The 24,132-nt window shown below is 40.9% G+C and overlaps 1 protein-coding gene and 1 pseudogene across 1 annotated transcript in view; one reads left to right on the forward strand and one right to left on the reverse strand.

Moving 5' to 3' along the window:
• The window catches only part of WWC2 (WW and C2 domain containing 2), a 129,899-nt gene that overhangs the window by 2,548 nt on the left and 103,219 nt on the right, over window positions 1-24,132 (forward strand). The gene's annotated exons all lie outside the window — the stretch shown is intronic.
• On the reverse strand, window positions 21,137-21,235 carry LOC123616411 (small nucleolar RNA U3; annotated as a pseudogene).

The raw sequence follows: 24,132 nt of genomic DNA on the forward strand, positions 1-24,132 counted from the left end.
GGTTATGAATATTTCTGGGTCTCTGTATTAAAGAATTTAAAAAGATACTATGTGAGATCTGAGTCAACATTGACATTCTTAGTTTATATTTGATTGTGTTTTCTTTTAGGGCAATGAAGTGTCTGTATCTTGCTGATAGTATCAGAGATGGTGGGAGAGACTATTTGGAGTAAATGTTACCCCTGGTCAGTTTTGTTATACACTTACCAAACGTATGGAAGGAGATATGTTACACAGGCCAATCAGAGTGTGCGTCTTCTTTTGCAGGATCCAGTGACAAATCCTGAAAGAAAACTGACTTGATAAAACTGTAGATCTGCAGTACTTTTGAACTTTTAAAGCTGTTTAATTAAGATAGTCGTGATGATTTTTACCCAGTCATATTTATGTTAAGAAAAATAATTTTCTTTGTTTAATGGTCTGTCAGAACTTGTGAGGTATTTCTGATTGTGTAGGGAATCATGCTGTCGTGGGGGAAAGCTGGGGAATTTCACAAGAACATAATTTTATTCAGTAAGTAGTGATTTTAGAATAGTGAAGTGAAGTATTATTTTAAAATGCTTTTAAGCTTTTGGAGGTTGATGACATAGTGCAGACTCTGCTGGGATGTGATCAAAGCTTTCAGTGCTCCACCTCTTACCAACTGAGAAAGCTTTCTGAACCCCTTGAAAGCTCCGTTTGCAACTCTAAAATGACGATCATACCACCTACTCCACAGAGATGTTTGGGAGCCTGTAGTTAGGACCCAGGTAAAGGGTGGTCGTTACAGTGTCATTCCGTTTTAAGATGGATGATAGTTCAGGTTGCCCCTGAGGATAGCGGATGTGCTAGCATGTTTATTGTGTAGTAGCCACCATGCTCAGCTCTTTAGCTGCGAGGCCATTTTTCTCCCAATAGTCCTGTGAGGTAGGTGCTGTTACAGATGGGGAAACTGAGTCACAGGGCGATTGCCATTGCTCTTGAGTGTGGAGCCAGGATCTGAAGCCAGATAGTCCGACTCTAGAGTCTGCATCCTTTATCATTCCTCTAGACTTCCTGGACACCTGGGCATGCTCAGGGTCTTTGGATGGAGTAGAATCTCTTGCCCAGGGTTGATTGATTTTTCAGGCTGACTGACCAGTCTTTGCTGGTCTTCAAAGGTTCCCATCAGCTCTGTAGGAATCTGTGATCCCTGTAGGATGAATGCCTTAGGAGTGTGGGTTGGGGACACATCAAGCTAACCCCATGGAACACAGTGCTGGTCCGGGTAGAACCTGGAAGTTCAGTGTAGTCTTGGATACATTAGAAGTTCACTTTGGGGAAGAGTTAAGGGCTCTGTGTCAACCTGAATAGATTACAGTTTTACTGTAACAGGCTTGACTTTGCCCTTCCTCTGCCCCTCCCCAATCCTGGAGAAGGTTTCTTGTCCGTGAGTCCTCGGAGCTCCCCCCACCCCAAGCTGGGCCAACTGTTGTTTTGCAGGTCTGCTCCCTCCTCCCTCACTGTCCTCTTATTTTACTCACCATGTACACCCTTTGACTGCACCAGTTGGTGTTTATGGTGGGCCATAGACCGTGGCCAAATGGTCTGGTGCATTAAAGCAAAACAAAACAAACCAAAACCAAAAAAAAAAAAAAAAAAAAAGAAAAGACAAAAAAACTGTATTTAACATAGGAGAAAAAGGTGGGGTGATGGATTTATTTGCCTCTTGGAGGAGCAGGCCTCAGAAACAGGACGAGTGGTTTTATGAACACCCAGAGGGATTCTGTTCACTTTTCTCTCCTTGGATTGGACGTGACCCAGGGATACAATAACTGCCTGGTTGAATTTAGATTTACCGCCACACAGAGTGACTTTGCATGAAAGCGGCTGATAGGCCGCCATCTGTGGTTTATGGCTGGGGTCAGGTGTTGAGCAACCTGTACTTTCTAATTGAAGGGAAGAAGTCTTGAGGGGCGGGGAGGGTGACAGTGAGGAGGAGGAGGACGTCAGCTGGGTGTCACTGTGACTGAGTAACTGGTTCTCCACACCCAGTTTGTGGCCCTTGAGTAGGCTCTGTGGAACTCTGTATTGTCTTTCTTTCAAAGTCAAAGCAAGTAATTTTGCTAAACCTACTGCTGGAGTGTAAGCTCTTCAAAAGACTTAATTGCTTATTCTTGCTCTTTGTATCCTTTGTGTCTGGCAGATGTTAAGTGAATGTTGGTTAGGTCAGTTAATGAAGAAAGGTTGTTAAATTAATGGAAGAATACTAGTTGAGCTATTCTCTTGTTTCCAATTTTCTTATTGTTGGGCTTTCAAAAACTGTACCCAAAACAATCAACACCCAGAAACAGCTGATTTTCCTGTTCGATGAAAATTAATGAGAGAATTACGATGCTACATTTGATTAACAGTATAAATATGTGAATTACTTATAAGAGCAAAGAAAGCAAAATCAACCCCAGTAGCCTTAATTACAACCGCTTTGTCATAGATTACTGGACATCATCCCTCTCCAGCAGCTCCGTCCGAGTCTGGGTGCCAGGTGGTTACTGTGAATTATTTGCATGATTATGGTATTTGAAGTGTGGAGAGGTTCTTAAAAGAAAGTTTTGGTTTTTTTTTTAATCACTATGGGAAGCACTAATTTAAACTAAACTATGCTGTCTTCCCCAAATTCCCAACAGAGTATTTCTTGTTTTCAACAGTTTGTTGTGATGCTTGCTATAGTGAGCAGTAGTTGGCTTAGAACATGGCTGAGATTTCTTCCCTGACTTCAGCAGTCTGTCGTTTGCAGTTTAATTTTGTTAGAAGACTCAGGACAATAATTGTATTTTCAAGGAAGACCATTACTTATAAATAAGTAATTTTCCTTTTTTTTTTTTTTTTTAGCTGCAAATCACTAGGTTGTGAGTTACCTAGTCAGCCACTGTGACACGTGGCCTTCAAGCCAGCCAGTATGTAAATTTCACATGGGGACGCCCTGGTGTGCAGGGAAAAGTGTGGAAGTCCCGCAGCCCGCCGAGCCCTGCGCCGCCTGCCTCTGGGCCTTGGAGATGCGGCCTTGTAGATGGCAGTTGCTCACTCTTCCTGAGTCCATGTCTGTGGGAAAACGATGCCACCACTCTGGAGGAGTGTGGCCAGCCTCATTTTGCCGACGTGGGCGTTACTGAAATGGTGGGAAACAGTGCTAGCCCTAACGCAGTGTAAATTCCTCCAGCCAGGGCCCTAGTCTGTCTGTGCTCCAGCCCTATGAACATGAAATTGGTTGAACTGATTTCTTGTTAGAATTTTGGACTAATTTCATCATCCATTGCTGAAGCTCCTGTTATTGGAAAAATTACCACAGAAGTATAAAGAAGAGGAATGGGATTTTAAAAGGCACAGTGTATGAGTGAGTTGAGGGTTAAACATAATTTACCAGAATCAATATCGTTACAATGGCCATACTGCCCAAGGCAATCTACAGATTTAATGCAATCCCTTTCAAATTACCCAGGACATTTCTTACAGAACTGGAACAAGCGATCCTAAAATTTATATAGAAAAAATGATTTACCAAATATATAGGTTCAGAATGTTTTCAGTGTCTTCGATCCTAAAATTTATATAGAAAAAATGATTTACCAAATATATAGGTTCAGAATGTTTTCAATGTCTTCAGTGGTTTTTTTGTCCTTCCCAAGTATTTATTTTTTATTGAGATAAAAAACATCACAGAAAATTAACCATTTTAAAGGGTACAAATCAATATTTTTTAGTAGATTCACAGTGCTCTGCAACAATGATCATTATGTAATTCCTCAACATTTTTATCAGTCCCCAAAGAAACCCCCATACCCATTAAGAGCTTGCTCTTCACCCACCCCTGTTGCCTTTGGCAGTCCTGAATCTGCCTTCTGTCTCTGTGCTTTTGCCTACACCGGACACTTGATGTGAACAGAATGATGCAGTGTGTGTCCTTTCGTGTCTGGCTTCTTACATCTAGCAGGGTATTTTCAAGGTTCATCCATGTCGTAGCACGTGTCAGCGCTTCGTGTCTTCCTGCGACTTTGAATAACATTCGTTGTATGGATGTCCCACACTTTGTTTATCCGTGCCTCAGCTGATGGGCGTTTGTGTCGTTTCCACTTGATGGCTGTTATGAATAATACTGCTGTGAACATTCATGTTTAATTTTTATCTGAATGTATGTTTTCAGTTCTCTTGAATATTTACCTAGAAGTGGAGTTGCTGGGTCAGATGCTAATTCTGTATTTAACTTTTTGAGGAACTGCCAAACTCCTCCATGGTGGCTGCACCAGTTTCCATTCCATTCCATTCCGTTCCATTCCAGCAGCATCTGAGGGTTCCGGTTTCTCCACATTCTCACCGACACTTGTTAGTTTCTTTCCTTTTTCTTTAAGCACTTCTAGTGGGCATGAAGTAGTATCTTACTGTGTGTTGATTTGCATTTCCTTCTTCAGTGTTCTGACAGCTTTAATGTGGCCACGTTTTCCCCTTTATTCTAGACCTTTAACCCTTGCCACCGCACCCACCTTTCTGTGTCTCCTGATCAGCTGGGGAACAACAGTTAGGAGGACTTAGAGGTAGAATAGACTGGCAAAGTGCATATTAATTTTTGTCTTCATCTCAAATAAGTTTTATTTTAAGAGGCCTAGATATGAATCACAGAATGAATCAGTCTATGTGTGTATGTATACAGCCAGCTTATTAAAAATGATTTGATGTTTAAAAGGTTTAAGCTAGTGGTATATGGTAAGAATTAAAATCATTTTTATTAGTTGTTTTTTTAAAATAAAAAACATTTGGAGGAAGCCTGACCACCACAGGCTCAGCCAGGTGACCAAGGTAAGGGTCAGCAGGGTTGGCCTCCTGACGGACCCTTGGTCTGACGTTATGACGGTGGCGTTTTTTCCTTTGTGGTCTTCCTCCCCCAAAACATCATAACCCCCGTCTTATCATGAGGGAAACACCCACCAAATCTCGACAGAGGGCATTTCACAAAGTATCTGCCCAGTATTCCCTAAAGCTGGCGCGGCCGTCAAAACAAGGAACGTCTGAGACACCGTAACAGCCAGGAGGAGCCTCGGCAGACAGGATGAGTAAATGCAGGATCCTGGGACAGAAAAAGGGCAGAAAATTGGGTAAAAGCTAAGGAAATCTATAAAAAGTATGCATCTTAGTTAATAACAATGTATCAATACTGGTTCATTATCTTTAGTAAGTGTACCATTCCTGTGAGTGTGAGACATATGGAAACTGGGTACTAACTGCTTTCTTTCTGTAAATCTAAAACTGTTCTAAAAAAAAAAGTCTACTTTTAAAAAATTACAGAAAAACACACAAAACAGTTGGAAGTGTTTTTCTTTAGTCAAAGTGTGACCACACTATGTAATTATGGTTTTTTGGTATACTTAATAAGCAGGGGTGGGCAAACTATGGCCCAAGGGCCAAATCCCAGCCTGCAGCCTTCTTTTTGTGTAGCCCTCCAGCTAAGAAGGAGTCTTACTTACATCATTAAAAGGTTGTAAAAACAAAGACAAAGAAGAATATGTGTCCGAGATTGTATGTGGCCCACAAGGCCTAAAATATGTACTCTCTGGCCCTTTACAGAAAAAGTTTGCCGACCTCTGACACAAAGTAAGATGATAAAGTCCTTAAAATATTTAATATAAACATTTAAAAGAGATATTAATCTTGCATGATAAAGTGGCGTGTTTATTGATCATTGATTCCACAGATAACTTGGACTCAAGGCAAGTGTTGTACAGAAGTGACTCAGACCCGGATGTGCAATTGGAGGAGTTGCCTTGTTTCTCTTACTAATTCTCTTCTGATGACATGCAGCGTGCTACTTAAAAGTTTTCCAGACCCATTCTTCTCTGAGTTAGCTGAAATTGTACACAAGCACTTGAGAGAAACAGGCAAAAAAAAAACCCAAAAAACAAAAAACCAAAACCCAAAAAACCTAAAAGAAAAAAAATCAAGAAACTTTTGGAAGTACCGTAGTTGTTTGTTTACTCTCGCAAGTATAAATATTATAGTAAACTGCTTTGATCATTGGAAACACTGACTTTCCTGGGACGTACTGATAATGTTTAATGAAATCACCAAGTTGGTGATGATGAGGAGGTAGAGAATAATTTCGTGTCTTATCTTTACAAAGCTGGGACCTGTCGTAGCTGTGGGTGTTCCAAAGCTGCTGTGAGCGGTTAAAATTGTTTGGCTCTGCAAATAATTTTTCCTGTACTGTTAACCCTGAGGTCAGTAAAGAAATCATGGTTCTGAGAAGACAACAATGGGTGGCACTGGAACAGAGTAACCGAGTGAAGCTTTGGGAGCTGTTCCTTCACTGCTGTAACATAGGAGGAGGTACCGTGGTCCCAGTAGAGAATTTGAACAGAGGTGTACCTTTAACCTACTTTGGTCTCACTGTGGCTAGAAGTAGGAGGTTTAATTTTAAAGAAATGCAGGCATTATTTTGACTTAATGGTGACTTTTACCTAAATGAGTGTCCCTGGTATTTCTGGAAAAATAAGCGTGTGGGGGTTTGGCAGGCAGAGAGACTTTCCTCGGCGCCACTGCTGCTTCTGCACGAGCTGTGCTCTCCTAGTGTGTCCGGGGTGGGAGTGGTCCCCGGCTGGCACCACGTGTGAGTGCTGACAATTCACGTCACAGGAAAGGTTGACTTACGGTGCTGTGAACGCCTGATGAAAATTCTGACTTAGTGGCAGGCTGTGGAATTACATTCCTGACACTGCTTCATCTTACCCGAGAGTCATTTGATTAAGTGGCACTGATAGTCAGTACAATTAGACAGTGTTTACTGTAAAAGACTTGAAGAGCACACAGTTTCATTTAATACAGAACTTTACAGTTGTCCTTAGTGTTATGGTTTTAAATAGAGATAAGTACAAATGCCATTTTTTTTTCTTTGTAATTACAACAGTAATGAATGTGTAGAATTCACACTGCACATGGTATCCCTGGGGTATCAGTTTTGTCAGCTTATAGGTCCAGGTTTGTTAACTTTTGGCTGGTCAGTAATCCTGTCTGCACTGTGTATTCTTTTCCTTTCTGCTGATTATCAGGGTGTTTGAACTTGTTAGAAACAGATCATTTACTTTTTCCCCTCATTGCCTCCCTTCCCCCTTTTCTGCTAAGTGACACAGCTAGTGACATTTCTCAGAGGACAGTGCGACTATAAACCAGTATTTAACTTGGCTGAATGTTTAACATAATATTAATGCTCTGTTTTGCTACCACAGATCCAGATACTGCAAAGCCAACTTGATTGTCTAATCACCCTTTCGGTCCCCTTTCCTCTAAAGGTGTGACTTTAGAGTGTGCACAGATACGTTCTTGAGAGATTTCCTGATGTCTCAAACGTAGGGAGCATCTGTGTGTCTGCATCACTAACGCTCTCATGAAACTGATTCCAAACCAACTGAGGATGGAGACCTGCTTTGCGGTGTGGACCGTTCCTTTGTGCTCTCTGCTTAGACCGCCTGTCCCCACGGGGCGCTTAGGAACACTGCAGAGCCCTGGACCCATGTAAATGAAATGTGAGGGTTTGAAGGACCCTTGCCTTCTTCCAGCAGCCTCCATAATCTGTCCGCAGCCTACTTCTACTGACTTGGCCTCCTGGTCATTGGCTCACTCGTTCATTCAACCATCCTTCAAACGTTTATTGAAAACACTCTAAACCAAGCACCTTTATCGTGGGGACGTAGCGTTGAAGGACAAATAAGCAAAGTCCCTACTTTGATCAATTTTATATTCTCTTTTGGGGAAGACAAATTATAAAGACCGTAGTGAACGTGTCTTGATGGAAATAAACAAGTGGACTGATAATGGCGTCCGTGGGAGCTGCTATCAGTGGGGTGGTCAGGAAAGGCCTTTCTGAGGAGCCGACACGTAGCTGAGACAGGAGGCTAAGAAAGCGCCATCCATGTGACGACCTGGAGGCAGAAGAGTCCAGGCAGAGGAGCTGGTTAGGTTCCTGGCCCTGCTCTGCCTAGTGTGGTAGCTGCTAGGAGAATGTGGCTATTTAAATTCATCAAACTGAAATAAAGTTAAAAATTTAGTCCCTCAGTCCCACTGGTCGCATGTTAGGTGCGCAGTAGCCGCATGTACAGATAGAGAACATTGCTGTCAGTGCAGAAAGTTCTGTTGGACTGCACTGTCCCGAAGCGCTGGGGAGGTCGGTGTGTCCAAGGACCTGAAAGGTAGCCAGCATGACTGCAGTGCAGAGGCAGAGGCAGGAAGGTCTTAGAGAGGAGGAAGAGAGGTCAAAAGGGGGTCTGATCAGGTATGCCTTGTAGACTGTCAACATTTTAAGGGCATCTGGGAGCCACTGGAGAGTTTTAAGTTGAATGGAGGAATGATGGGGCATGTGTGTGTATGTGTGTGTGTGAGATATGTTCTTATCCATTAAAAAAATAAAAAGAGATCATTGCTCTATGGAGAAGGAATCGTAGAAGCTACTGCAGTGATATTAGATGAGAAACAATCAGATCTTCAGCTGGAATGACGGCTTGGCAATGGAGAGTAGTCAGTAGATTGGGGACCTGTCTTTTAGGTAAAAATGAAAGAACTTGCTCATGCTTTAGATACGTGAGGCATAAAGAAAAGAGAGGAATGAAGGATTTACGGATTTACTGATGGGGAAAGGCCAAGGAAGGAATTTGGTTGGTTGGTGTCCAGTTGCATCAGTGATCCAGAGTTCTGTTTCAGATTTATTGGTCTGAGATGCCTGTGGAGACATTTACACGGAGGTGTCTGATAGGCAGCTAGACATAGAGTCTGGAGTTTGGGAGACAGCTTCAGAGCTGGAGGTACTAAACTTGGGTATACATAGGTAGTATTTTTAAATTGTGGAATGGGGTGAGGTTCTTGGGAGAAAGGAAAAGAAGAGGTCCTGGGACGGAAGCATGTCAGGTTTGTTTTGTTTTGTTTTTTTGTGAAACCTTGTTCCAGCTAAGATGGTGTATCTGTTCTCACTGGAATGTATGTTATAGTTCCCACCACTGTGCTAAAGATGACGATGCTGAAGAAGATGATGATGATGATGATACAGATGTTATCTGTTGAGCCTTCATATGTCATTTCAGGCTCCATGAGGGCAGGTCCTGTGTGTGTGTTGTTCACTGTTGTATTTCAGTGTCTGGTTCTGTGCAAGCTCTTGATAAATATTTATTGAGTAAACGAAACCTTTGATAGGAACCATCAGTGAAACTGGGGTTTCAGGAAACCGAAGGTTAACAGGTGAAGCGGCATGTGTCAGGGCACGAAGCTGTTAATCGGTGGTGGCAGAACTCACTCACGTCTGTCTGACTTCAAAGCTGTGGCTTTTCACTCTGTGCGACCTCCAGGTACCACTCAGAAGGGCCCTTGGCCTTGGGTTTGAGGTTGGAAGTCATAGCCACCCTTCCAGACTTAGCCTGAGTTTCAGCCCTCGAAGCCTCCTTGGCAGCCCAGCCACACGTAATCCTCCAGTGCCTTATTTCTCATGGCGCCTGTTTTAGCATCTGCATCAAAACTGAATGGATCCTCTCTTGACTCTTCAAATTGAACCATTACTTTTTCAGAATTTATTCTTTCTTTTCCCAAACCAGTTGGTAGGCTGCCCTTGGTTAAGCTGTGTGCACTCTTGTTTATGTGTGCGCCCCACAGGACCCAGTGCAGTGTCTTGTGCGTGTTAGGTGCTCAGTTAAAGGTTGATCTGACTATCACTTCTGCCTTATTCCAGTGCGTTAAGTTCTTTCAGAGGTTGAGATCTGATGTGCTATAAATCCTTTCTATCCTTGCCTTCTGGTTCTAAAACCCTTTGACCTTGTACCACAGCCGTCTCCCAATCCAGGCTTCTGTGGAACCACTGTTTTCCAAATGTGCCATCCACAGTCCCTGCACCCCCCAGACCCCAACTCCCATTTGAGAACAGGTGAACTGATTATTTTAAATGGATTCTAGATTCTAGATTCTTTAATAGGACGCTGTCTTTTTCACTGCTTTAAACCCTGGTGGGCAATCAGTTGTCTGAGAATGCCTTGGTTTTGCAAGTGTATAAATTACAGACCTTGATGGGAATTCTTTTTTAATCTTGACACTTGTAGTTGAGCTTAAGTATTGGGGGGAAAACCATCTCTTTCTATAAATTGCTACATTAGCGTTTGCTTTACACTCCTTAGATCTGGATTCAGGCTCTGGCCTTGGAAACTGGGAGTGTGGTGTATTTTTGTTTAATTTACTTATATGCCTGGAAGAGTATGAGCGCTTCACTAAAGCGGTGGTTGTAAAGGAATCTTTAAACTTGTGCATTCCTTATCCCTGTCACAAGTTGCTGCCCACCCCCTCCTTTTGTCTTTGTGATAGCTCAACAACATACTGTGTATCTGTTGTTATTTGGGAATCTAGTATTCTTACATTTCTACTTTTTGACTCGGTTTGAGATCCAAGTTTGTGAATTTTAATTAAATGCTTAGATTATGCATGTAAAAAATGTTTTGTTCCTGTGTTGCTATGAGCAACAGTTGTTAAAGTTAACCTTCCTTTTTAAAGGAATTGTGGGCAAATAAATATATGAATTTTTAACAGGTTAAAAAAAAAGGTCGTCATTTGATATTGTGAATGCTCTGCCTATAAAATAAATTGCTACTATGACCACAACTATCACAGTGAAGGGAAGAAGGCGGCAGAAGTGAATAATCATCCGACACATTGACAAAACATTCCTAAAATACTATTCAAATGAGGAAAGACTGCGGGCGCAGCCGAGTAGCCAAGCGTTGAGTCGTCTGACTGGCTTTACTATTGTGGCCGAAAAGAAGCCGTGTGTGTAGTGGTTTGCATAGAAAACCGATGATTTATCTGAAATTTCCCAACGTTCTGTCTTGAAAAACCTCGCCTCTCGTACTCCCCACACGACACTTTGCCTCCTTACAAGACTTCTTTTGTCCTGATGGTATTTGTTTCTTTGCCCTCCAGCCTGCTGCAGTCTAAATTTTACTGACTCCCGGTGATTGCTTAGACCTGCTGTTTGGTTCTCTTGTATGATTTCTGATTATACGTCTTTGTGCTGTTTAAACTAGCTGTGTTTACCCGAATTAGCGGTGGCAGGAAAGCACACAGGTCGGCCCGTTTGCAGGGGGTCCGGAGCGTCGCCCCGGCCCCGCAGGGGCGGCTGCTGGTGGATTTCCACGAGTCCACTCTGCAGAAGGGCGTTGGGACCTCGCCGGGCTGCGGGAGCCGGCTCGCCCGGTAGGGGCACGAGGGTTGGGAACGGCCGGTTTAGGGATTTCTGGTGATAACGTAATTAATTCTCGCTCTGAGAATACAGGACTCCGGGAAGAGACGCCTTTTGTCCCCATCCTGCATTCTCGCCTCTTCCCAGCTCACTCTGGAGAGCAAGCCCTGAAGCACTAGCCCTTCACACAGTCTGCAGGAAGAAAACCTAACTTTCTTCTTTAAGGTTTCAGGAGAACCCGCGGAGTCCTGCACCTTCAGAGGGGCCCGTCGCCTCCTCACACGCGCACCTCTGGGTAGCCGTCCGTGAACGGAAGACAGAGATTTGTGTTGGAAAACAGTGATTTCTTTTTTGAAACAAAAGTCTTCTCTAATTTTGAAAATTTAAATTGGATTTTTGTATTTTTAAGATGCTAGTTTTAAAAACACAGATACAATGTTAGGATGTTAATTCAAAAAGATACTCTGGGATAAAAGCGAGAACTTAAATGAGCATGTAGTGTTTATTTAAGACGGATATTCGCTTAACTCCTTTAGGAAGGTTTTTGTGTGTAAATCATAGAAAACCCTGTGTCTCATGTGTGAACTTCATTTCCTTTCCATTCTTGTCAATTCTTGTTCCAAGGCCCATACTTAACTCCAGAATTCTTTATTCTGTTATTCATCCATAGTGATAATTATATAGTTCTTAAGCAGTCCATCCAAGGAACTTGAACTTGTTTGTTGATGAATTTTAAAGAAAGTCACAATGGAAATAGAAGTCATCTTAACCTCTGGATTCATCGAGATACCAGAAGTGACGTCCTCGCTATGGAGGTAAAAGTCACCTTTGCAAGTATAAAAAGGATATTTTTACTACTTTAAGATTAAATCCTTCTAAGTTAATTAATAATTTGGGGATTAAGAAAAAACAGGAAAGCTGGTTTCTCTGTTACGTTCTTGAAGAGGAGTATGAAGAGACTTGTTGGAAAACACAAAATTATTTTTGAATTTCCAGGGTCACAAAGTCAACTGCCTTAAGGGATGTGTGTATGTGTATATATAAATTTTATTGAAAAACACCTTTATTCATGTTAAATAATCATGGCATATAGAATGAATTAAATACTGTGACTTGAAAAGGAAAAGGGTGTGCGTACTGAGATGCGAGGATCTCTGCTGTGATTCCGTTTGAGTTACACACACACTCACTCATAAACTCACTCATCCTGACGTTTGTCAGCTAGAATGGTCTTGAACAAGGAAACTTTATTAGTGGCTACTTCTGGGGAGTGAGACTACAAGTTGGGGAAGAAGACTTGTATTTTATATAGTTACTTTGGGGCCACTGTATTATTATTATGTGCTTAATTTACTGTTTATTTAAATAAAAACCTCTTTACAGAGAAAAGTTCAAATATTTCATGTTTATAACGAGAGAGTGTTTGTTAAAATTATGATATCCCTAAATCTTCATTCATGTTTAATATTTTAATTTTACCTTGTCTACATTTTGGGAGAAGTTCTCTTAAATTCCTCTGATATAAGATAGATGGAACAAATAAAACACATTTGAAAAACTTAACATTTTGTGAAGGAAGACAATGAGACTGTTGATACGGGTAATTGTTTGTGATCATTGTTGCCCTAATAGAGAGGCAGAAAATGTCTGTGATCTGTCGGTTGTCAGTGCAAGGAATATTTCTGGTATCTACATCTTTCAGGTTTGCCAGGTAAAGTAATTTAAGCATGATCCAGTTACTTGATTTAGTTACACAATTAGTTGAAAAGTTAAGACGTTTTATGCAGTGACCATCACCTAAACACAAAATACCTTTCTTCTTTTGTTTCAGTGAGAACTGTTCCAAGGCAATTGTTAGCCAACTGTGGTCTGGGGGCCAGAGCCTGCCCATGCCTATTTGTTTTCTTTTTAATGGCCTGTGATCTAACCGTGGATTTTAGATTTTTAAATGATTAAAAAAAAATCAAAAGAAGAAGTGAAAATTCTATACAATTCCAGTTTTAGTGTTCATAATACAGTCGTGCTGGGACACGGCCACGCTCGTGCGTGTACGCTCCGGTGTCTGCCTTCACACCGTAATGGCAGAGCTGGGTAGACAGACAGAGAATGTGGGGAAGTGGGAGCTTTCCTCACTGCTGATAGAAGTGTGTCAGTAATACTACTGAGATAGGGGCTGGCGACGTGTGTCAGATTAAACATTTGCTTTCCTGTAGCCCAAGATTCCATTTGGTATATCCTAGAGAAAGTCTTGCACGGGTGTATGTATGTATGTACAAACAAGTTCATTGTAACATAACTTAAAAAAGCAGAAAATTGGCAATAATCCTGATATCCATCAATAGGGGATTGTATTAAACAACTTTCATGGTTTAGTTATAGAATGGAATGCTATACAGCATTAAAATAAATGAACTAGAATCTTTTTATGTGTATCAACATGGATAAGTCTTGATGATAGTGTTTAGAGAAGCAAAGCAAGTTTCAGAAGTGTATGTGTATATATATATATATATATATATATATATATATATATAGACACATATACTATATATCGATACATATACTATATATAGTATAACATCCTAATACCATTATATACATCATAATATATCATAATATATAATTAATATATAGTATAACACGTATGTGTATATATACACACATATACTATATATATATAGTATAACATTCATGTAAATTTTAAAAAACCCACAGAACTAGAGTGTATAACATTTATGGATACATATATAGTCAAGATTTAAAAACAGGAGTGGTCTATCCCTGATACTAGGATTGCCATGTCCTCTGGGAAGGGAAAGATATAAGGGAGTCTGTCCTGAAATGTATCTTTAATTCTTTATGTTTGAAGGCAGGGATGGTAAGATATTATTCCCTAAATCTTAGTGTTGTAGACATGATGTTCATTTGTCTCTTTTTTTTTTTTTTTGATACATAGTAAATACACATTTTGAATTTTTTCACAAGCCTTTTGACTATGTAGAGAGAGTTTGTCCTTTAAGCTATTAATATAATGAGTTTTATTAATTTCCTAATTTTGAATTTTGGAATAAAGCCCACTTGGTCATTTTTTTAAAACTGGATTGCTGGATTCTCAGCTAGTGTTTTATTTAGGATTTTTATGTTAATATTTGTAAGAGCAGTCTAATTTTCTGATTTTTTTTTCTTCCCCTCTTTTAATGCTCCCTTGATCAGATTTTGGTTCTAATATTATGCTGACTTCCTGAAAAGAATTTGGAAGCTCTGCCTGTTTTCCGTGGAGCAGTTCAACCATCATTGAAATTTTATGTTCCCTGCAGCTTGGTAGCGTTCACATTCATGACTCGTTTGATCTCATACTTTTTCTGGGGGATTAGTTCTTGGATAACTGTTTTGGTAGCTATGTGACTGATTAGATTTTTCCGTCTTCAGGGATCAATTTGGTATTTTTATTTTCCTGGAAAATCATCAGCATTTTTTGATTTATTGGACGAGATAATCCTTTAACATTCTTTTCCTTTCTACTGTATCTCTGGTTGTTTTCCTGTTCTCATTATTGCTTAGTGTATTTGTACTTTGCCATTTTTTTTTCCCTCTCCAGTTTAGGTTACCTAATCACTCAGCTATCTGTGTATTTCTTCTTAAAGTAACCAGCTCTTGACTTTGTTGTTATTAACTATTTTTCCAATTCAGTACTTTTCTGTATTTTTTTACTCCTTCCGTTTTGTTTTTCATTTTTTGTGCTTTCTTGAGATTGCTTAATTTATTTTCACTATTCATTAGTACCAGCAGGGAAAGCTGTGAATATTCTTGTTTTCCTATAAGCTCAAGCACACCTCTTAACTGTCATATTCTTCCATGACTGTCCACGCTCCATCAGACTTGGCATAACAACACATAGGTCTGTTTCTTAGGGTCTTCTTTTCCCTACGAAGGCTATCGTGTCACATAAAACTCCTTAAATACATTTGTGTGCTCTTCTCCTGTGAATCTGTCATTGTCAGTTTAATTTTTTGACCCTGCCGGGAACCCTCAGAGGGTTGAGGAAAACTTTTTTTCTTCCTGTACAGATTACTGATCACCCCTTGAGTTGTATCAAAGCTTCTGAAATATGATTTCATGGTTATTTTGTACTTACTCATCAGCATTCAGTTTTGAATTCCTCTTATGTCAGAATTTAGAATCTATGGTAGCTCAAACTTCTCCACAAAAACTTAGAAATTACTAGACACACTAAATTTTTCTGATGCAATGTGTGGTCAAAGAAGTCATCCCAAGTGCAGGAAATGTCCCTAGTGCTACCCCCCCCCCCCCGCCAAGGTGTTTGGAGATGACATGGGACTATCTGGGCTACTTTTGATTGTGGAAGACGTTGGGAAGGGGAGCGAGGCTTGTCTAGAATCAGTCTTCCCTTCCGTCTCCCTCAAGCCCCGATGGCTCAGGGCTGGAAGCTCTTACCTGAAACAAGGCGTGTGTCCTGGAAGATACAGGTGCATCCTCTGTTTTTGCCAGTTCTATTTTCAAATGACTCACAGTCCCGGGGCACCTTGAAGTCTGCCTTCAGAGGCTGAATTCAGATTATCTGACAGACATTTTTAGCTGTGTGTGGGTGTGCCCTGACAGCTACTCTGCTTTGGTATTGTAGCCATTGAGACACTATTTTCATAACTATTGAAATATTTTAAATAAATTCATTGTTATTTTATAAAAATGAATGCTAAAGGACAATTTGAAAATGCTCATATCAGTGAAAGTGTGATGAATCCTTCCCTTCAGTCAAATGCTCATTTGATGAGACGGTGGTTTGTATGTTCAGTTGTGAAAGAAAATTAAAATTAAAGACATTTTTGTTGGTCTCGCATCATATAATACTGGGCTTGAAATTTTATAGTATTGTCTAGTTTTCTTGCTCCTTCCTGCCCCTACATAATGTTAAGCCTGTTGAAAACTTTTCATACTCAGTCTGCCTTTTTATGAATTTTTTTAATGTCGAAGTAGAAAATTCGGTGCACTTCTTGTTTGAATTTACTCCAGTCTGTAGGTGTGTGTTTGCCTTCAGCTCCAGCAGAACTCACGCTCATTCCCATGCTCCTCCCTCCGAAGGAGGAGAGAGAAGCAGCGTGTCATGTTCTGAGCTGCAGCGGCTTGGGAGGCCTTGAGGACTGCAGTGAATGCATACAGTTGGCACTGTTTGCGTCCAGGGCCGGACTGGGCTGAGGCAAGGCATCTCACAAGATGGGGCCCGGGGTAGAGGTGAGGAGACTCTCATTCTCCTGCGGTGCAGGTGCGGGTTGGCATCGTGCTGCGTGACCCGAGAGTGAATGCCTCCTTTCGTTTTGTGCCCCAGAACCATGGCTTGCGTCACCCTAGTCCCGGCCCTGTCAGTTCCTCCAGCCGTCCACTCTCTTCTAGTTCTGCAGAGACCATCTCTGTGGGCCCGTCCGTCCTCGGAGTACCTGAGTAGCCACCATCTTGTCCATTCGGGTAGTCAGATCACTTTTGTCCACTGTTCACCAGAACTGGTTATTGTTACGGACTGTCTGAGAGATGGTGCTGGTGCTGCGCATCCAGGATTACGTGTTCAGTAGTGGAGGCTTGCTCCTGGGAGCTTGTTCACAAATCTGATCCTCTGGAATCCTATTACGGCAGAGAAGGGTGTCAGGTGCAATGACCCCGATACCCTCCCCAACCCAGCAGGCATCCTGGGGTTCCTCCGAATATACAGTACCTGCCTCAAAATAGGGCATGAAGGTAAATAGGTGATGTTCTTTCTACCTACTCTTGTCATTTTCAAGACAAATTAAACTAGAGGTTCCTTCGGAATAGCAGGGGACCTGTTGGGAGATGAAACAAGCAATTTCCTTAGAACTTTCTAGGATTTACATATTACTGTACTCTTAGCTTTTACATCAAACCTGGTTGCATGAATATGAAAAATAACTGTGATTTGGAAAGTCTTCCGTGGCCTATGTATGCACACACTGGTTTATTTTTATTTACGTGTGACAGTGGGGAAGGAATTGTAAGAAGGAAGCAGAATGCTGTACCAAGATTCTCTGTTATTTCCTGTACTGTAAGATTAGTTGCGTTTTGAATTAGATGCAAGGTTGAATGTGTGTGTATTTTTAGTATTTCAGGTCTTTATTGCTCTAAACTTGGTGGCTCAAATGGGTGCTTACTTGCCTAACACCAGCGGTTGTGTGACTCCACGTTGGACTTCCTTCGTGGTCTGAGAGCGCGTTTCTCTGGCCAGCATCTGTTTCGTTTTTCCAGCTCTCCACTCACCCCACTTGGAATTCTTGTCTCCCTCCCCCTTATAAGCCACGTCTTAAGGATTCGTTAAGAGACAGCTTACGTTTTCAGTCTCCTTAGGTACATCTTTTAATTCTTCATTCTATCCCAGGCACTTAGTATATGGCAGTTGTAGGAATTCCACCCCATTTGTTGAAGACTGGTTCAGGAACGGACACGTGGCCCGTTCAGGCCAGTGAGAGGTGAGGGGAAGTCCACTTGAAGCTGGAAGAAAGCTGGAGAAGGAGACAGTTTTTCTTGCTCTGCTCGGTGCTGTTTGCCTGAAGCTGTGGCCCCTGCCTGCTGCCAGCCTAAGGATGAAGCCAGCACGAGGATGCTGGACTAGGGATGGACAAGGCGAGGTCCTTGGTGCCGTCATTGAGACACTGAAACAGTCAGCCCTGGTGTCCCCAGCCATCCTTGTGTTAGGTGGGGTAATAGATTTTCTTACTGTTTAAACCAGCTTCAGAACAAAAGCTTTCATTTGCAGCAGAAACCTCACTCCTGGCCCTCTCTGTAGTGTTGCGGTTCTGGAATGTAGGCCTTGGAATCTGATGGACCCGAGTTTGACTGCTGGTTCTTCTGTGTACTTGGTATTAACTCTGATCCATTTGGTGCCAACATAACAATATCACTTGATGCTTTTATATTACATAGATGAAGAAAACTGAGGTTGAGAGTAATTGAGCTTGTGAGTGAGCAGGGTCTGAAACAAAATCAGATCTATTTGACCCAGTTTCTTAGAGCCTCATTGTTTATAATGTGAAAAATGGGGATATTCTGCACAATGCCAGCCTCAGAGGATTGTTGGGAGCTGACATGAGATCGTGCAGAGGGCTTCAGCGCAGGGCCTGCCACACCGCCGTCATTCAGTAAGGAGCTGCTGTTGGAGTTACCGTCACAACTGCTGTCATTCCGCCTGTGTGCCCGTCACTTAGCTTGGGTGTCCAGCCTGTTTCAGGCTCTCGAGAAGCGTTTGCTGACTCATGAATGATTCAATGGATACATTTCTCTGGTCCTGTTAATTACAGCATGTAGGCGCACGGAGCCTCATCACGCGTGCTTTTCATCTGCTTCACGAAGACGTCTGGCCTTTCCGGTGACGTTACCTTCATGTTCCTCGAGGGCAGGGAGTAAAGCTTACCTTTTTAAATTCTCTTTACCATCTGGCTCAGTGGTGGGCATTTGAAGTTTTTTAAAAATTAAGAAATGTTTTTCAAGAAGCTTCTGTTTGGAATAGTTGGTAACTTTAATTCATTTTCTTAGGAATTGGAAGTTTTTTGCAAACTATCCCAGTGTGGCCGGTTTTTTAGGCCAGATTAATAGATTGAAGAGAACTTATTTATGGATCATTTCTCAAGTTCCCGTTTGCCTTCTATAGCACTTCATGTCCGAGAAACTGAAAACATTCTTCACAAACATTTCTTTTATTTTTCAGATTCTCACTGAGGCATGAAAAGAATTATGGTGCCTCCATCTCATGAGTTTGTAACACTTTTTGTTTCTTGAGAGACACCTGAATCAGAATTCTAGTATGAATTTCTGACTTCTGGCTTATTCTTTTCTCATTCACCACCCCATATGTTCTCTCAGAAACTGTACATGTGTATTTCTTCTCAAGACAGAACACAAAAACCTTGGACATTCCATTTTGTCTGCTCTCTGCACACGAAGGTCACAGTTCAGGTGCACGGAGACCGTGTAGGGCCAGATTAAGACAAATGTGGTTGGAAAAGCCCAGTCTTTTATGCTTCTGGGTTTTATAAAATGCCTAGATAGCCTATTTCTGTGTGAAGAATGGGAAAATATTCATAATTTTTCTTCTAGACTTTTTTAAAAAAGGGATTATTTTATACATGTAACCTTCAGATCACTTTAATGTGTTCAAGACTAGACTCACCACCTTTGCTTTGTAACCAGTTCTTGCTTCCAGGGACTGATTGGTAAGATGTTAGGTGTGAAGCAAAAGATGACTTCTGGCTGACTTTCCTAGACACAGTGGCCTGGGCTAAGCCTGGAATGGTTACAGGGAGTGAGGATATTGGAAGTATCAGAGGCTGATCATTCTGGAATCTTCCATCACAGAGTGTGGTCTGTATGATTCACATATAAAATGATAAATAAACCCATAAAACTGTCTTTTTTTAAAAATTGAAGTATAGTTGACTTACAGTATTATATTAGTTTCAGGTGTATAACAGTGATTTGATAATTTTATACATTACGTACCATACAAAGTTATTATGATGTTACTGGCTGTATTCCCGGTGCCGTACGTTACATCCCTGTGACTTATTTTACAACTGGTATTTTGTACCTCTTAATCCCCTTTACCTATTTCAGCCACCCCCCACCCCCTCCCCTCTGGCAACCACTGGTCTGTTCTGTGTATCTGGGAGTGTTTCTGTTATACTTGTTTGTTTGTTTTGTTTTTAGAATTCGTATATGAAGTGAAAACATACAGCATTTATCTTTTTCTCTCTGACTTATTTCACTAAGCGTAATACCCTCCAGGTCCATCCATGTTGTTGCAAATGGCAAGATTTCACTTTTTTGATGGCTGAATTATTTACATATGTGTACATATCACGTGTTCTTTATCCATCCATCCATCCATCCATCAGGGGGCCCTTAGGCTGCTTCCCTGTCCTGTCTATTGTAAACAACGGTGCAGTGAACACTGGGGCACAGCTATCTTTTCAAATTAGTGTTTTTGTTTTCTTCAGATAAATACCCAGGAGTGGAATTGCTGGATCATATGCTAGTTCTGTTTTTAACTTTTTGAGGAACCTTTGTACTGTTTTCCATAGTGGCTGCCCCAATTTACATTCCCACCAGAAGTGCACTAGGGTTCCTTTTTCTCTCCATCCTCTCCAGTACATTGTTTCTTGTCCTTTTGATGATAGCCATCCTGGCAGGTGAGGTGATCTCTCATTGTGGTTTTGATTTGTATTTGCTTGACAATTAGTGATGTTGAGCATCTTTTCATGTACCTATTGGCCATCTGTGTGTCTTCTTTGGAAAATGCCTGTTCAGGTCTTCTGCCCACTTTTGATCAGATTGGTTTTTTTTAATCTTGATTTGTGTAAATTCTTAACATATTTTGGATATTAACCCCTCAGACCTATCATTTGCAAGTAACTTCTCCCATTCAGTGGTTGCCTTTTCATTTTGTTGATGGTTTCCCTTGCTGTGCAAACACTTTTTAGTTTGATGTGGTCCCATGTATTCATTTTTGCTTTTCTTGCCCTTGTCTGAGGAGACAGATCGAAAAAAATAATTGCTAAGACCCGTTTCAGAGAGCACACTGCCTATATTTCCTTCTAGGAGCTTTACCGTTTCAGGTTTTATATTTAAGTGTTTAATCCATTTTGAGTTTATTTTTTTGGATAGTGTGAGAAAATAGTCTAGTTTCATTCTTTTCCATGTAGCTGGCCAGTTTTCCCAACACCTCTTATTGAAGAGACTGTCTCTTCCTGGTTGTTATATTCTTGCGCCCTTTTCCACAGAGTAATATGTACCTGGGCTTATTTCTGGGCTTTCTATTCTGTTCCGTTGATCTTTGTGTCTGTTTTTGTGCCAGTACCATACTGTTTTGATTATGATTGTTTTGTGGTATAATTTGAAGTCAGGAAGCATAATACCTCCAGCTTTGTTCCTCTTTCTCAAGATTGCTTGGCTATTTTCAGAGGAACTTCTCTAGTAACGAACTATAGAAATAATCCCCAGAAGTATATCCTTAAACACATAAAATCTTCTGGAAACGCACACACACAATGTGAAACCCAAGGAGCAGTGAAAGAATAGTGTAAATGCAGGTTGCCTAAGGAGACTTTTGAGGGTTGATAGCCAGCCTCCTGGGCACAGAGGCTAGTCTAGATTAATCAAGATTGGAAGTCCTGGTTTTTCCTTGGAAGTTGCTAAAACCAGGCTGAGATTTAATTTGCAGGGGAAAAAAAGAGCAGACAGAAAGCTGCCTTCTGTTTCTTAGTGGAAGCTGGCTTATTGTTTGTCTGTCTGACTTTTGGTAACATTTCCCAGTTCCTGTGGAACCCAATATGGGAAAATGTTTTTATGCTACATTTGCTTTTTTATAGTCATATCTGAGATTTTTCTCCCTTACTGTAGGCTCCAACTGAAGTATGATATCATCCTGTAACAGGAGGAACCTGGAGATACAGGGGTGGTGGAAATACAGGTTTTGCTTTTGAAATACCTTTAACAAAGGTATTTGAATTTCTAAATGTGGCCAAGAAATGAAGTTTCCTCCTCCATTAAAGTTGTCATGTGTAATCGTTGTATGGCATCTGAATCCGAGCCAAAATGTTATATTTTCAATGCCCTGGTAACAAATTAGCTTTTTTTTTTTTTTTTTTTTTTTTTTTCTTTCGAAAGCCCTAAGGAAATTGTCACATATTATGGGAAGCTTCCCAGAGAGCGGTGTAAGGGAACTCTGCCTTCTGGAATCTTTACACTAAGGTAGCAGGTGTGAGGGTTGTAGTAGAGGCTGTTGACGACTGCACATACTCACGAGGCACCTCAAGGGTTGTATCTTAGTGTACTTGAAAGTCATGAAGAAGGTATCACTGATTTCATTGATCACAGAGAGACAGACATCTTGTCAATACCTGTTAGCTGAAATTTCCAGCATGTCTTCTGGAGTTAGCACTTTTTCTAGGAACACAAGAAACAAATGAAATTGAAGACATACAGTCTTCAACTTAAATCATGTTTTCAGCTGACTTAAGGTATCACTGGCCCCTAACCTGTCATCCTCCCTACCCCTTCCATTACCGCAGGTGCTGCCGTAAGGCTTATCATTGTTGACGTCAGCCTTAATTTGGCTGAGGTCGTGTCTGTCAGAGGTGTTTCGTTTTGTTTTGCTTTGTTTTAATTGTGAAGTTACTTTTCCCCCTTTTCCATACTGTCCTCTTGGGAAGGAAGTCACAATGTACAGCCCACACTTAAGGAGTAATGCACTACCTCCTTGAGGGTACAGTATGTACGTAAATTAAAACAGTATTTTTATAAGCTAGCAGTGGATAATTTGAAACCAAAATTAAAACAGTGCCATTACAGTAGCTTCAAAAAAATGAAATATTTAGATAAAACCTAAAGTACACAAAACTGTAGTCTTCAAAGTGCCTGCAACACCAATGAAAGAAATCAAGAAATACCTAAATGAGTGGAGAGATATATTCATAGATTGGAGTACTAAACACAGTAAGGATGTCAGTTCTTCCCAGATTGATTTAACTCAGTCCCAATAGAAATTTCAGTAGGGTTTTTTGTAGATATAGGCAAGCTGATTCTAAAATTCATATGAAAAGGTAAGTGAGTTAGAAAAGAGAAAAGAATTTTGAGAAAGAATGAAGTTGGAGGAAACGCACTATCCAGCTATAAGACTTGCTGTGAAGCTCTAGCGCTGGTATTAGCCAGGTTTCTCCAGGGGAACAGAACCAATAGCAGATATATTGAAAGAGCTGGCACGAGCAGTTGTGGAGGCTGGCCAGTCCAGTCTGCAGGGTGAGCCAGCAGGAAGAGTTGAGGTTGCAGCTTGAGTCTGAAGGCAGTGTACAGACAGAATTCCCTCTTCCTTGGGGGAACATCAATCTTTTTTCTTTTAAGGCCTTCAGCTGATTAGAAGAGGCCCACCCATTATGGAGAGTAATCTGCTTTTCTCAAAATCTGCTGATTTAAATGTTCATCTCTTCTAGGAAGCAGTTTCACAGCAACATTTAGACTCTGACCAAATATCTGGGTACTGTATCCTGACCAAGCTGACACATGAAGTTAACCATGAAGTAATTAAGATAGTGCAATATTTTCACACTTACAGCTGTAAGCTGTTTTGAGTTTATTTCTATGTAGAATGTAAAGTTTACACAGGGTTTTTTCCTCTTTTTTTGCATATAGCTGTTCAGTTGTTTCAATAAATACTATTTGTTGGAAAAAGCATCCTTTCTTCAATAAACTGCATTTAAGCCTTTTTCAAAAATCAATTGTCCATATTTGTGTGGATCCTCTGTTATATCCAACTGATCTATACATTTACCCTTCACAAATACCACACTGTCGTAATTACTTCTTGGTTAATTTTACATGTCAACTTGGCTAAGCCACAGTAACTAGATGTTTGATCAAACGTGAGTCTAAATGTTGCTATGAGAGTACTGTGGCACTTGTATCTGCTGAACACCGCTCAGCAGGGAATATGATGGCAACAGCCTGGATGAATCTCCATCATGCTTAGTGAAAGACTTCTGTCTCAGAAGGTTCCGTACTGTGTAATTCCATTTATGTGACATCCTTAAAAAAACTTTGTCTTAAATATTATCGTTTTACAACAAATCTCAATAGTTGGTTGGAAAAGTCTCTTAGATTATTTATATGAAGACATTGATAACATTTGCAAACAATGACACTTTTGTTCTTCCTTGCTTATCCTTAATCCTTTTATGTCTTTTTCCTGCCATACAGTACTAGCTTGGACTTACAGTGTTGAAGTAGTAATAATGGACATCTTTGTTTTGTTCCAAATCCTACAGGAAATGCTTTCAATGTAAATAGGTGTTTTGTGGACACCTTTATCAGGTTAAGGAAGTTCCCTAATGTTCCTAGCATGCTAAGAGTTTTTG

The sequence above is a fragment of the Camelus bactrianus genome, chromosome 26, assembly GCF_048773025.1.
Source record: "Camelus bactrianus isolate YW-2024 breed Bactrian camel chromosome 26, ASM4877302v1, whole genome shotgun sequence".
NCBI classification, from domain to species: domain Eukaryota; kingdom Metazoa; phylum Chordata; class Mammalia; order Artiodactyla; family Camelidae; genus Camelus; species Camelus bactrianus.